The sequence below is a fragment of the Bufo bufo genome, chromosome 2 (genome assembly GCF_905171765.1).
Source record: "Bufo bufo chromosome 2, aBufBuf1.1, whole genome shotgun sequence".
NCBI classification, from domain to species: domain Eukaryota; kingdom Metazoa; phylum Chordata; class Amphibia; order Anura; family Bufonidae; genus Bufo; species Bufo bufo.
The window spans coordinates 284,604,523-284,617,263 of NC_053390.1; the positions used below are offsets into that span (position 1 = coordinate 284,604,523).

At 38.3% G+C, this 12,741-nt stretch overlaps 1 long non-coding RNA gene across 1 annotated transcript; it reads right to left on the reverse strand.

Annotated features, from left to right (window-relative positions):
- Positions 1 to 203: 203 nt before the first annotated feature.
- Positions 204 to 5,240, reverse strand: LOC120991455. Its single transcript, XR_005776676.1, has 4 exons — positions 4,819 to 5,240; positions 1,879 to 1,923; positions 459 to 662; positions 204 to 301 (listed from the first exon to the last, which is right to left on the reverse strand). It is a non-coding gene; the product is annotated as an uncharacterized LOC120991455 (long non-coding RNA).
- Between the last annotated feature and the right edge of the window lie 7,501 nt (positions 5,241 to 12,741).

The window sequence follows — 12,741 nt, forward strand, 5'->3', positions numbered from 1 at the left end:
TACTAATGTATATAGAATACATTTCCATTTTAAATTATTCAGTTTAAGTCATATGATCAACAATAATGCAAATTCTTACTGAGTATACTGCTGTCATAGTGTATAATAATATAATATATATATATTGTAAATTCAATGTGGGGAGCCATGATGTCATGGCACCTAACATTGAATAATTAACAGTTTAATAAATATGTATTACTCACCTGCTTTAGGAATGGGTTAACCCAGATGCTGTGGGTGCTTGTGTGGTTTTGGGAAGTTTTGATTGGAGATCTCAGTAACTGATTATTTCTTGAACCTATAAAAGAACAGAAAATAACGGTTTCAGCGCATTCGCGTAAGTATACTCTCAAGATACATACCTGCAATCTTCATCGCTATGGAGGACCTTCTAAAACAACTTATCTGCAAAGCGGAGAGTAAAGGAGTGGAAGCCTGGCTGAGAAAATGCTTACAATTCGCTCCGGTCCAGCAAGAAGATCTTCTTACATCCATTGATCCTGTCTGCTGCGTAGGACCCGGCGCGAGCTCCGATCAAATCGATTCCTCTTCTGTTACTGGCGCGCGCATGCGCAGTAACACGGCTTCTGTATCTCCGGTCAGAAAACGACAGAGCAAGGACAAGAGGGCATATTCTCCTTCCCAATATGCGCCTCCTCCTAGAAACAAGAAGATTCACACATCATCTAACCGGGTGGGCAGAAATTTCAAACGGCGCCATCTTCAAGCAACGGTCGCACAAGAGCCATCTCCTGCTACTGCTCCAACTGCCGATCATCCTCATGCAAGATCCATTACTGGTGAGCTGAACTTATTAAAAAACTTAAGTGACTGCAATCTGCAGGGCACTATCATTCAAGATACTAATTCATGTAACATCGATTCTTCTCATCTGAAGATTTGTTTGTTTAATGAATTTTTATTATATTTATCTAAACAGGAAGAAACTCCTTCTAACGTTTGGTCTGATGTAATGAATGTCAGCCAAGTCAATGCAATTAATAGTCTAACTGAAGCTATTACAAACATTCAACCTTCATCTAATGTGTGTAAAGTATCTAATAGTAACACGGATGTGTCAGTTATTCCTGAGCTTGAATTTAGTTCAGGAATAAAAGAGACATCTGTGAAGGAAGTTCTCGCTTGCCAAATTTCTCCATTAGGGTTTCATTTACCCTTAAGCGTAAAGGAAAAAATATGGAGAAAAGAATACATTGACATATTTTCTTTACTCCCTTCTTCAAATGAAAATTTAAAAAGTGAATCTACAAAAGATAAAAAATCTGATTCTGAGGATAAAAGAAAAGCTCATCAAAAATCATTTTTCAACTGGCTGCAGGCATTTGGCATATATGCAGCAGTTTTAGGTGAAAAACATCCTAACTTATGTACTGGTTTATTTTACCATGTCGATTCTATTTTAGAAGCATATAAAAATTTTGGCGGTATAGGATGGTGTTTATATGATGAATCATTTCGTCAGAAGCTTGCTGTTTATCCAAATCTTAATTGGGGCAGCAAGGACGTTGGGCTTTGGTTAAACCTCATGCTTCCTAACAAGAATCATCCTTTTCGTCAATCCAATTTCCAAAACGTCAAGAAAGGTATTTGTTTCGCGTTCAACGAATCAATATGTAAATGGCAACATAATTGCAAATACCGACATGAATGTTCTTTCTGTACCGGTTCACACTCAGCCACCAAATGTTTTAAGAAACAGGGAATCCATTTTCCAAATTCCAACAAAGAATTTCAATCATTTAAGCAAGGTGACACCTCTGAATTTACCAAGACTAATTCAGTGGCTAGGTCACTATCCAAACAAATTGATGGCTAACCTATTAATTGACAGTTTTTCCAATGGTTTTTTCATACCTGAATTTGTTGGTCCAGGTTGTATTTTGGTTGATAATGCGTTATCTGTAAAACAAAATATTGATATTGTTAAAGAAAAATTTTATCTGAAATTTTAGCAGGTAGAATAGCCGGTCCCTTTAATTTTCCTCCTTTTGTAAATTTCTGTATATCTCCTTTAGCATTAGTTCCAAAAAAAAGAACCAAATTCTTTTCGTCTTATTCACAATTCATCTTACCCTAAATACAGTTCTTTAAACGATGAAATTGATAAAAATAAAGCGAGCGTGAAATATTCTTCTTTTGACCATGCTTTGTCATTTCTACATAAAGCGGGCCAAAATTCTCTTCTCGCTAAAGCTGACATTAAATCAGCTTTTAGATTATTACCTTTAAACCCCATAGGTTATAATTCACTAGGTTTTTATTTTCTTGATAAATTCTTTTACGATATGGCCCTTCCCATGGGATTCACTTTATCATGCTTTTATTTTGAGGCATTTTCTACTTTTCTGCACTGGGTTGTAGATATTCATTCAGGTAGTGGATTCATGATACACTATTTGGATGACTTTTTATTTATTGGCCGTAAAGACTCTGATGATTGTTTGAATCTTTTGAATAGATTCATTGGTATCGCTAATTATTTCAACATTCCATTAGCCTTAGCTAAGACTGTTTATCCAACTACAAGTCTGAAGTTTCTGGGCATATTTATAAACACTGTAACTATGGAATTTAGCATACCAATGGATAAAATTCAACAAACAATTCAACAATTAATTTGCATATACAAAAAAGAAAAAATTACTCTTAAACAACTCCAGTCACTTTTGGGTTCATTAAATTTTATCTCTCGGGTGATCCCCATGGGAAGGGTCTTTTCTAAAAGACTATATGCTGCCACTTCAGGTAAGTCCACACCTAAATCTCATATTCGTATCACAAAACAACTAAAAGACGACATTTATGTTTGGTCGCAATTTTTATGCGAATTTAATGGTCATACCATTTGGCAGGAAGAGTTTGTAGGTTCTGACACTTTATCACTATATACTGACGCATCTGGTGCTATAGGATATGGAGCTTATTTTAACAACTGTTGGTCTGCAGAACGTTGGCCTAAAAATTGGATCATTAATTCCAAATATTCCAAAAATTTAGTTTTTCTAGAATTATTCCCTGTTCATGGGCAGCTTATTCTGCCGCATGGCTTGAATGGAAGCTTTTCTGTTTATCTCAAAAATTTTCCTTTTTTGAATTCAATCTTGATAATTTCATCAAATTTATTCTCAATCTTTATAAAAATGGTTTACAGGCTGATTCTATTTCTAAAAAATTATCAGGCATTTCTTTTTTCTTTAAACTAAATGGTCACAATTCTATTTTAAATAATTTTATTATTAAACAAGTTATTAAAGGAATTAAAAGAAATTCAGTTCCTAATAAAAAAACTAGACCTTTATCTATTGAATTATTACAAAAAGTTTTAAGTAAGTTAGTGTCGGTTTGTTTTTCTGAATATGAAGTGCTTTTATTTTCAGCAGCTTTTTCATTAGCTTTTTTCGCTGCGTTAAGGATAAGCGAGATCGCTGCTGACAATAAAAATTCAAACCCTCCAATTTTGCAGACAGACATAATATTAGGGAACAATATTTTGAAGCTTCAATTTAGCAAGGGAATTTGGCTGTTTTTGAAAAGTTACCCTATTAAATCAATGTGTCCGGTCAAAAATATTATTAAATGGCTTCAGGTAAGAAAACCTGATTCGAATGCTTTATTTAACCATATTGATGGCTCACATTTGTCTAAATTCCAATTTAATTTTATTTTTCATAAATGTCTTAAGGATTTAGGTTACAAAAATTTTAAAATTTCTGCACATTCATTTCGAATAGGTGCAGCTACATTTGCTGATTAATTAGGTTTAGATAGCTCTATTATTAAACGTATAGGTAGATGGAGGTCCAATTGTTATAAACATTATATTCGGCCTAACCTTGTTATTCATTAATTTTAGGATCTTCGAAAGTTATATGGATTTTTGGGGACGAATTGATTCAATTGGCTGAGAGAAGATCTACTTATAGATATTCTACGGTTAATTTAGGTTTCCCCAAAGACTTTTCTATAATTTGGTTTTATTTCCCAGGTCTAAAGATTTCTAATATTTATGAGAAAGTCAACATGTATTCAAAAATGTCTAAACCTGATCTCATTATTTTACACATTGGTACTTCTGATTTGGGTAAAAGAAAAACGCACTTATTAATTTACGAATTAAAAGATTTGTTAGGTAAAATATGTCATTTACTTAATGACACTGTCATTATATTTTCGGATATCATCCCCAAGTTTTCTTGGTCCAAAAATGAATTATCTTTTTTAGAAACAATTAGAAAAAGAATTAATAAAAAAATGGAGATTTATTTGAAAGAAATAGGACATAGTTCCTACAGACATGTTGAACTCGAAGGATTTGTTAGAGGAATTTACCAGGATAAATATGATCAATTATCTGATATTGGATGTGATATATTTATTTCGGATTTACAGAACATGATTGATTTTGGTATTAATTAAAGGCTTGCAATGTTTATTGGGCCACTTCGTGTTTGATGTGGCGATGTGGGGGTTAAGTCACTCTCACGAGTGGACTTTGTGGTTATGGAGACAGGTTAAAATATTTATATGATTATAATTGTTGTTAAAAGTTTGATTATTTAACCAGTAAATATTTAATTGGTAAAGTAATAAGCATTGCGGCCTTTAAATACCCAACTATTAAATAAAGATACTTGTTTAATTCTACATTGAGTAAGGATTCATTTATTTATTGGTATATTAATGGGGCATATGACATCATGGAGCGAACCATATTGTAAATTCAATGTGGGGAGCCATGATGTCATGGCACCTAACATTGAATAATTAACAGTTTAATAAATATGTATTACTCACCTGCTTTAGGAATGGGTTAACCCAGATGCTGTGGGTGCTCGTGCGGTTTTGGGAAGTTTTGATTGGAGATCTCAGTAACTGATTATTTCTTGAACCTATAAAAGAACAGAAAATAACGGTTTCAGCGCATTCGCGTAAGTATACTCTCAAGATCCCTCCCTCCCTTCCCTAATTTCTTTCTGTCGCTTTGCTTATTGACGAGGGGTTAAGTCACTCTCACGAGTGGACTTTGTGGTTATTGATAATGGTTAAAATATTTATATGATTATAATTGTTGTTAAAAGTTTGATTATTTAACCAGTAAATATTTAATTGGTAAAGTAATAAGCATTGCGGCCTTTAAATACCCAACTATTAAATAAAGATACTTGTTTAATTCTACATTGAGTAAGGATTCATTTATTTATTGGTATATTAATGGGGCATATGACATCATGCAAATTCTTACTGAGTATACTGCTGTCATAGTGTATAATTTCCTTTTCCAACTAAAGCCTTAAAGCATCTCTATCCTTTCATGTTTTTTTTTTCCAATATGTCATGTGTTTGCAAGGTGTAACATTATTGTTCTCCCTCCCTGTCTATGGAATGCAACTCCAACCTGATCTCTCAGTCAGTGAGGATGATAACCTATTCATTTTATCACTTTTTGCTCTAAAGATGGATTTTGCCAGTAAATTAAAAATGAATAATCACTGCATGAGGCAGGGGAGGGGGAAGAGGAGTCTGAAAAATGGGCAAAGAGGCTTTTTTTTTTTTTATACGATACATCACAAAGTTTTTTTTCTGTACTATTGAGTTATATGACTTTGACTGAAAAAACTTTCTCATTACCTATAAAAAAATATTAAGCTGGTTTTCAGAGAGCCATAACTTTGCTGCATTTTAGTGTCCAAGTTTTAACAGCAGCAACTGGACCCTGCAGCAGCTTTACTGAACTTAACTTAAAGCATCATACATCCCTATGGTGATTTAGGTGTGTTACAGTAGTACCACTTGAGTTCTGGGTATTGATAATATGGGCATTAAAATGTGGCTTCATTGCAGCTCTTTGATAGAGACCTTAGAAATAGGGACAGCCTTGTGATTTTACCTTTGATTAACCTATTTATGACTGCCATGTTTTTATGTCTCCATCACTAGAAACCTTTTAGTAATTTAAAGAAAGTGGTGCTTTTTTATGTATGATTTATTTAGACCAGGGATGGCCAACCTGAGACTCTCTAGCTATTGCAAAACTCCCAGCATGCCCACACTGCCTAGAGCTATCAGCCAACAGCAGGGAATGGTGGGTGTTGTAGTTTTACAACAGCTGGTGAGCCGCAGGTTTGCCATCACTGATTTAGGCCTCATGCACACGGCCGTGTTCCGCGGCCGAGAGCGGTTCGTGGTAACCCGGCCGGGATTCCTTCTGACAGCAGGAGCGCACGGCGTCATTGGTTGCTATGACGCCGTGCGCTTCATGAAGCCGCTGCTGTACAGTGATACACTGGTATGATCTATACGAGTGTATCACTGTACAGCAGCGGCGGTATGAAGCGCACGGCGTCATAGCAACCAATGAAGCCGTGCGCTCCTGCTCTCAGCAGGAATCCCGGCCAAGTTACCACGGACCGCTCTCGGCCGCGAAACACAGCCGTGTGCATGAGGCCTTAGACTAACAACATGACTTTCGTGTATTTTTCATTATTTCTGTTATACATGAATATAAATATTTTATTTTATTTTATTATTTATTTATTTCTTCCAATTTTCTCTCATCTATTTGTCTCTGATGTTTGGTTATCATTTGCGCTAGCAATTCCATTTTTCTATTCAGTCATAGGAAATCGTGAACAAAATTGATGGCAGTGCTGTATCCATGTAATGGAGCCTCCATTGTAGTAAAGCACACGCTACTGAGCAATGCAAGGTTGTACCAGGTGTTCATTAGCTCTTGATTATGGTATTTAATTAAGCTAAGGCTACTTTCACACTGGCGTTTCTGGGTCCGCTTGTGAGATCCGTTTCAAGGCTCTCACAAGCGGCCCAAAACGGATCAGTTTAGCCCTAATGCATTCTGAATAGATAAGGATACGTTCAGAATGCATCAGTTTGGCTCCGTTCTGCGTCCATTCCACTCTGGAGGCGGACGCCAAAACGCTGCCTGCAGCGTTTTGGTGTCCGTCTGGCAATGCGGAGCCAAACGGATTCGTCCTGACTTACAATGTAAGTCAATGGGGACGGATCCGTTTTCACTGACACAATATGGTGCAGTTTTGACTTTGACTTTTTTTTAAAAGAATAATGCAAACGGATCAGTTATAAACGGATACAAACGTTTGCATTATCGGTGCGGATCCGTCTGTGCAGATACAAGACAGATCCGCACCGAACGCAGGTGTGAAAGTAGCCTTAAATTGACACTTGGGTCACAAACTTTTGGAGCTATAAAAAAAATTGGTGTGGCAATATAAAGAACTGACAAAAGTGGAAGTTTATTCTCCAAAACACATTTGAGGAGTGTCCATATCTGATACCTGTTGCCCTAGGGACATCACTATGAATGGACAGAATTGCTTGTACTACTCGAGCAACCTGCATAAGGAAACTGTACAAGAACCACTATTTGGAACTTATTCACCAAGTAGGGCATCACCTGTGATTAAGCTCAGGGTATCTGGACGACAGCGCCACTAGTGGAGACGAAGAAGTGCTCCTGACGTTTCTGTACATCAATATCATTATGGGGGCCCCTGATCATTCCCCAGTTTGGACTCTGCCCACTCCAAAAAGGGTTATTATATGCTGTGTGAGCTTCAATGGTCAAATTATTATTTATTTTAGAAGTCTGTATTTATATGGGCCTCAGGCGGAAGACGCATGCACTTTGTACTAGAACACAAAAGAAGAGGTGTTAGTACCAGTATACTAGAATGCAGACAGTATAAAGAACTGGTCTACCCTACACTACAATATCTAACACCTCTAATGGAGATCACACAGTACAGAATAATCCCAGGTTTAATTTGATGTTGTCACCACCTCTTTACCCTTTAGAAAGGTGGGGGCAAATAGTAAATAAACAGTCCCAGAAAAAAAGTCATTTGTGTTGGAAACTATACAGGCAATGCAAGGGCACTGCTAGGGGGACTTGTTTTACGCCCAGCTTCGTTAACTTATATATAGGGCTCTTTAAAGAACAATACATCTGTAGCAACCATAATTGGAGTAAGGCTACTTTTACACTCGCGTTTGGTGCGAATTCGTCATGGATCTGCATGCATACGTTCAGAACGGATCCATTTGTATTATCTGTAACATAGCCAAAACGTTTGCTTTCGCATCGTCAAGCAGCGTTTTGGTGTCCGCCTCCAGAGCGGAATGGAGGCGGAATGGAGCCAAACTGATGCCTTCTGAGCGGATCCTTTTCTATTCAGAATGCATTAGGGCAAAACTGATCCGTTTTGGACCGCTTGTGAGAGCCCTGAAACGGATCTAACAAGCGAACCCAGAAACGACAGTGTGAAAGTAGCCTAAGAATATTGTTTTTTAAAAAAAGAAACATAGATGATCTCATTCTCATCTGGAATGGCCACGTCGATGACACCCTGCACGTTGTGTCACATTCTTAAAATAAACATCACCATGCAGAATCACTCCCAAAATGTAAATATCAGCAAATATGTAAAGCTATAGCATTTCTCTATCCACACTAGTTTTTGGTAACTATCTTTTGACTGACTCACTCTCATTGACACAAATGGGATTCATAAGCAGATCCTTGGTTTGGCAAAAAAAAAAATTTGAAACAAGGGAGGCAACAATGGCATATGGACAGAACCTGTGTTCTTGCCTTTCCTAAAACAGCTTGCATTCAGGAAACAAAAGTTACAAAGAAATGTTTGGAAAACCCGAGATTTTTAAACCCTTGAAAACCATGGATGCTATTCACAAATTTGTGTTCGCTTTTTCAGAACAAATTTAAAATGTTAAAAAATTGTTAACCACTTCCCAACCAGGAATATTTTCAGGTTTTAGCTATGTGCCAATCTGTCAATGGCATTTGCAGAGAAAGCCAGGAGCTCATGAATATTCAGGACTCATCGGCATGCGCTGGAGTTGTTCATTACAAGATTTTAGCAAAATGGTAAATTAAACCCAGCATTTTGCTATGTGGATGTGTTACACCTTAGGCTACTTTCACACGGGCATTTCTGGGTCCGCTTGCGAGATCCATTTCAGGGCTCTAACAAGCGGCCCAAAACGGACCAGTTCAGCCCCAATGCATTCTCAATGGATAAGGATCCATTTAGAATGCATCAGTTTGGCTGCGTTTGGTCTCTGTTGCGTTTTTTGCAGCTTCCAGCGTTTTGATGACCGTCTGACTATGCGGAGCCAAACGGATCCGTCCTGACTTACAATGTAAGTCAATAGGGACGGATCCGTTTTTCACTGACACAATATGGTGCAATTGAAAACGGATCCGTCCCCCAATGACTTTCAATGTATGTCATGACGAATCCGTTTTGACTTAGACTTTTTTTTTATGAATAATGCAAACGGATCCATTCTGAACGGATACAAGCGTTTGCATTATCGGTGCAGATCCGTCTGTGCAGATACAAGACGGATCCGCACCAAATGCGAGTGTGAAAGTAGCCTTAGGACACCATAAAACTGGTGGCAATTGTTGTTCTACTTCTCTATCAACCTACATGTATTTGGTTTTGTTTTTCTCAGAACATGCAGAGCTTCCACATTGTGTAATAAATATAAGGGGGGGAATGAAAAAAATACATTTTGCTCTTTATTTCCATAAATTGCCACAGTTCTGAAATGCAGTTTGTTTATGACAGTGTTGCTTTTGCAGAACTGCTGTTTTACCTGTCAGAACTGCACAGACATAATGAAACTTTCCAAACCTGGTGGTGGTGAAATCAAGATTTTTCACCCACATTTTTCTCTGCAATTCATGATCTTACGCTAAGGCCTTCTAAGTCAGTATGTGTTTTCCAGAAGCAAAAAACATTTTTCAACCATCAAGGTCAGGTCTGTGTTTGATCTGTTTTGTTGTACTGGCAAAAAAAAAGGAAACCTTTTTTCTTTTACAGCATTTTAAACTTATTCTATGGAATGGATCATGGAAAATGCACAAAACACAGATGGCATCCATATGTAAACGGTCGCAGCAAACGTTAAGCTGAAACTTAGAGGGGTTGTCCAGGATATATTTTTTATTATTCCCCACCCAGCAGTACCTGTGAAGGGATCTATAGTTATCTGCTCCCCACCACACTGTGTTTTGGCACCGTGGCTCCTGGGCTGTCTTCACTGGACTTCCAGGCCTCACCTGTCAACTTCCACTTGAATGGGATCACATTTTCACTGCAGCCAATGGACTGCTCTTAGTGGTGACATGTCCACTTAGGGGACACATCAGGGCCAGACTGGGACTGAAAAAGAGCCTTGGTACACAAACATACAACCCTTCAGCCCACATACAATATTTATTCTCCACTGAATGGGAGCAGCATTGTAGTCACCAGTTCTGTCCACTACACCAAGGACTAGGACATCAATGGTAATATCCTGAAATGCCTCTTTAAAAAATTAAAGCACATCATCAACACAAGAAGGAAAATAAAAGTACAGAAACACTGAATCACACAAACAGGGATAGGTATCCCTCATACCAATAAAGTCAACTACATGTGAATGTGGATCCTTTCAGTAACAGGGTCACAGAGAGTCCCTGTCTTATTCAGCATTTAGCTCTCATAATACCAATTTAACACAGCAGCCTACCAAACACCAATTTTACATAGACAATACAATTCAGGTTTATTCACAGACTTTAGTTGCCGTATTTTTCGCCATATAAGATGCATCTGCCCATAAGATGCACCTAGGTTTTAGAGAAGGAAAATAAGAAAAAAAATATTTTTCATTAGAGCTCAGCTCAGGCCCACAATCAGACCCCCAATGTTAATCAGACCTCAGTACAGACCCCCCCCTTCCCCAGTGTTAATAAGACCCCCCAATCAGACCTCAGATCAGACCCACAATCAAATTTTTGATCAGATGCCCAATATTTATAAGACCCCCAATCGGACCTCAGATCAGAGATCCAATGTTTATGAGACCCCCAATTAGACCTCAGATCAGACCTCCATGTGAAGCAGACGTCAGAGAGAGAAAAAAAAATCAACGTACTTCTCCTGCTCCAAACACTGCTTCTCCTGAGACCCAGCGCTCTTCCTGCCACGCTGTGCTGTGACCCAACACCACACAGCATGAGGTCACAGAGGGTTGACGTCCTCACGCTGTGTGCAGGACACAGCACGGTGAGTGGCAGGGGAAGACCAGGAAGTGGCGAACACAGGGCCCTAGGAGTGCTGCAGTAACTGCTTCCTGTTCCTCCTGTAATAATGAGCGCTTCCATAATGAAAGCCCTCATTAATAATTACCCCATAAGACACACTGACAGCCCCCCCCTATTGGGGAGAAAAAACATGTGTCTTATAGGGCAAAAAATGTATATATGTAATGGTGTATGACAAAATTTGAGCAAAAAACACAACTATAATGTTTGTATACGACATTATATTAAGTCCACAGGTGCCTGATCCGCTGTGGATTTTCTGCAGTGGAAAATTCACAGTGGATGGTAAAAAAAACAACAGTGGCTTCACTGGCAGGATCACATTGGGACCTCTGCTGCTTTCAACCTTTGCATTGCAGAAATTGAAAGCTGCGGGTAAAATGCAGTGGATTCAAAACCCGCAATGCAAGTCAGTTTATGCTGCAGGTTTTCTTTGCAGTGTGGAAAAGATTTCTAAAATATCATTCACTTTGCTGCTAGTGACTCGACTCACAGCAGGACCATGGACATAACTTCATCTTGTCATCAGGGATGAGCGAACCCGAACAGCAAAGTTCAGGTTTGTACTGAACTTTGCGAGTTCGGGTACCTGGACTCGAACCTGGACTTTTTCACTGAAGTCCGGGTTCGGTGTTTAGGTGGTTTTATTATTTTCCGTTATAACATGGTTATATCGGAAAATAATAGCATTCTTAAGACAGAATGCAAAACAATATGGCCATTTAGGGGTTTAAAACTCAACTCATCCACTAGATGGCGCTGCAGAAGCTTCTTCTATCTTCACTGAACAGGACCTGCGATGTGCGCTATGACATCACCGTGCTTTCCCACGCGGTGACGTCATCACGAATATCGCAGGTCCTTTTGGCAGGTCCTGTTTAGTGAAGATAGAAGAAGCTGCTGCAACTCGATCAAGTGGATGAGGTGAGTTGTTCTTGTTTTTTAACCCCTAAATGGTCATGTTAATTTGCATTTTTTCTTAAGAATGCTATTATTTTCTTTTATAACCATGTTATAGCGGAAAATAATAAAGTGAAGTTCGGGTCCCCATTGGGTTTGGGGTCAAGTTCGGGTCAAGTTCAGGTCCCGAACCCAAACTTTGACCTGAAGTTCAGCCGAACCTGGCGAACCCGAACTTCCACGAGTTCGCTCATCCCTACTTGTCATCTATTAGCTCAGCCCTACAGTCCAAATCCAAATGGGGTGGAATTGGAAAAAATTGCAATTCTGCCACAGTTTTATGGGTTTTGTTTTTATAGCGTTCACTATGCGCTAAAACTGACTTGTGCTTTTCATTCTCCAGGTCAGTACAATTACGACGATACCATATATGTATAGTTTTTGTTGCATTTTAATACTGGGGGGAAAAAAAACTTTCGCCATATTCTGACCCCCATAACTTTTTTTATAGTTAAGTTTACAGAGATGTGTAAGGGATCATTGTGGAACAATCTGTAATTTTTTTTACATACCATTTTGGGGTGTGTATGACTTTTTGATCACTTTTTATAAAAATTTTTGGCGAGGGTAAAGTGATGAAAAAATAGCAATTTGGCGAT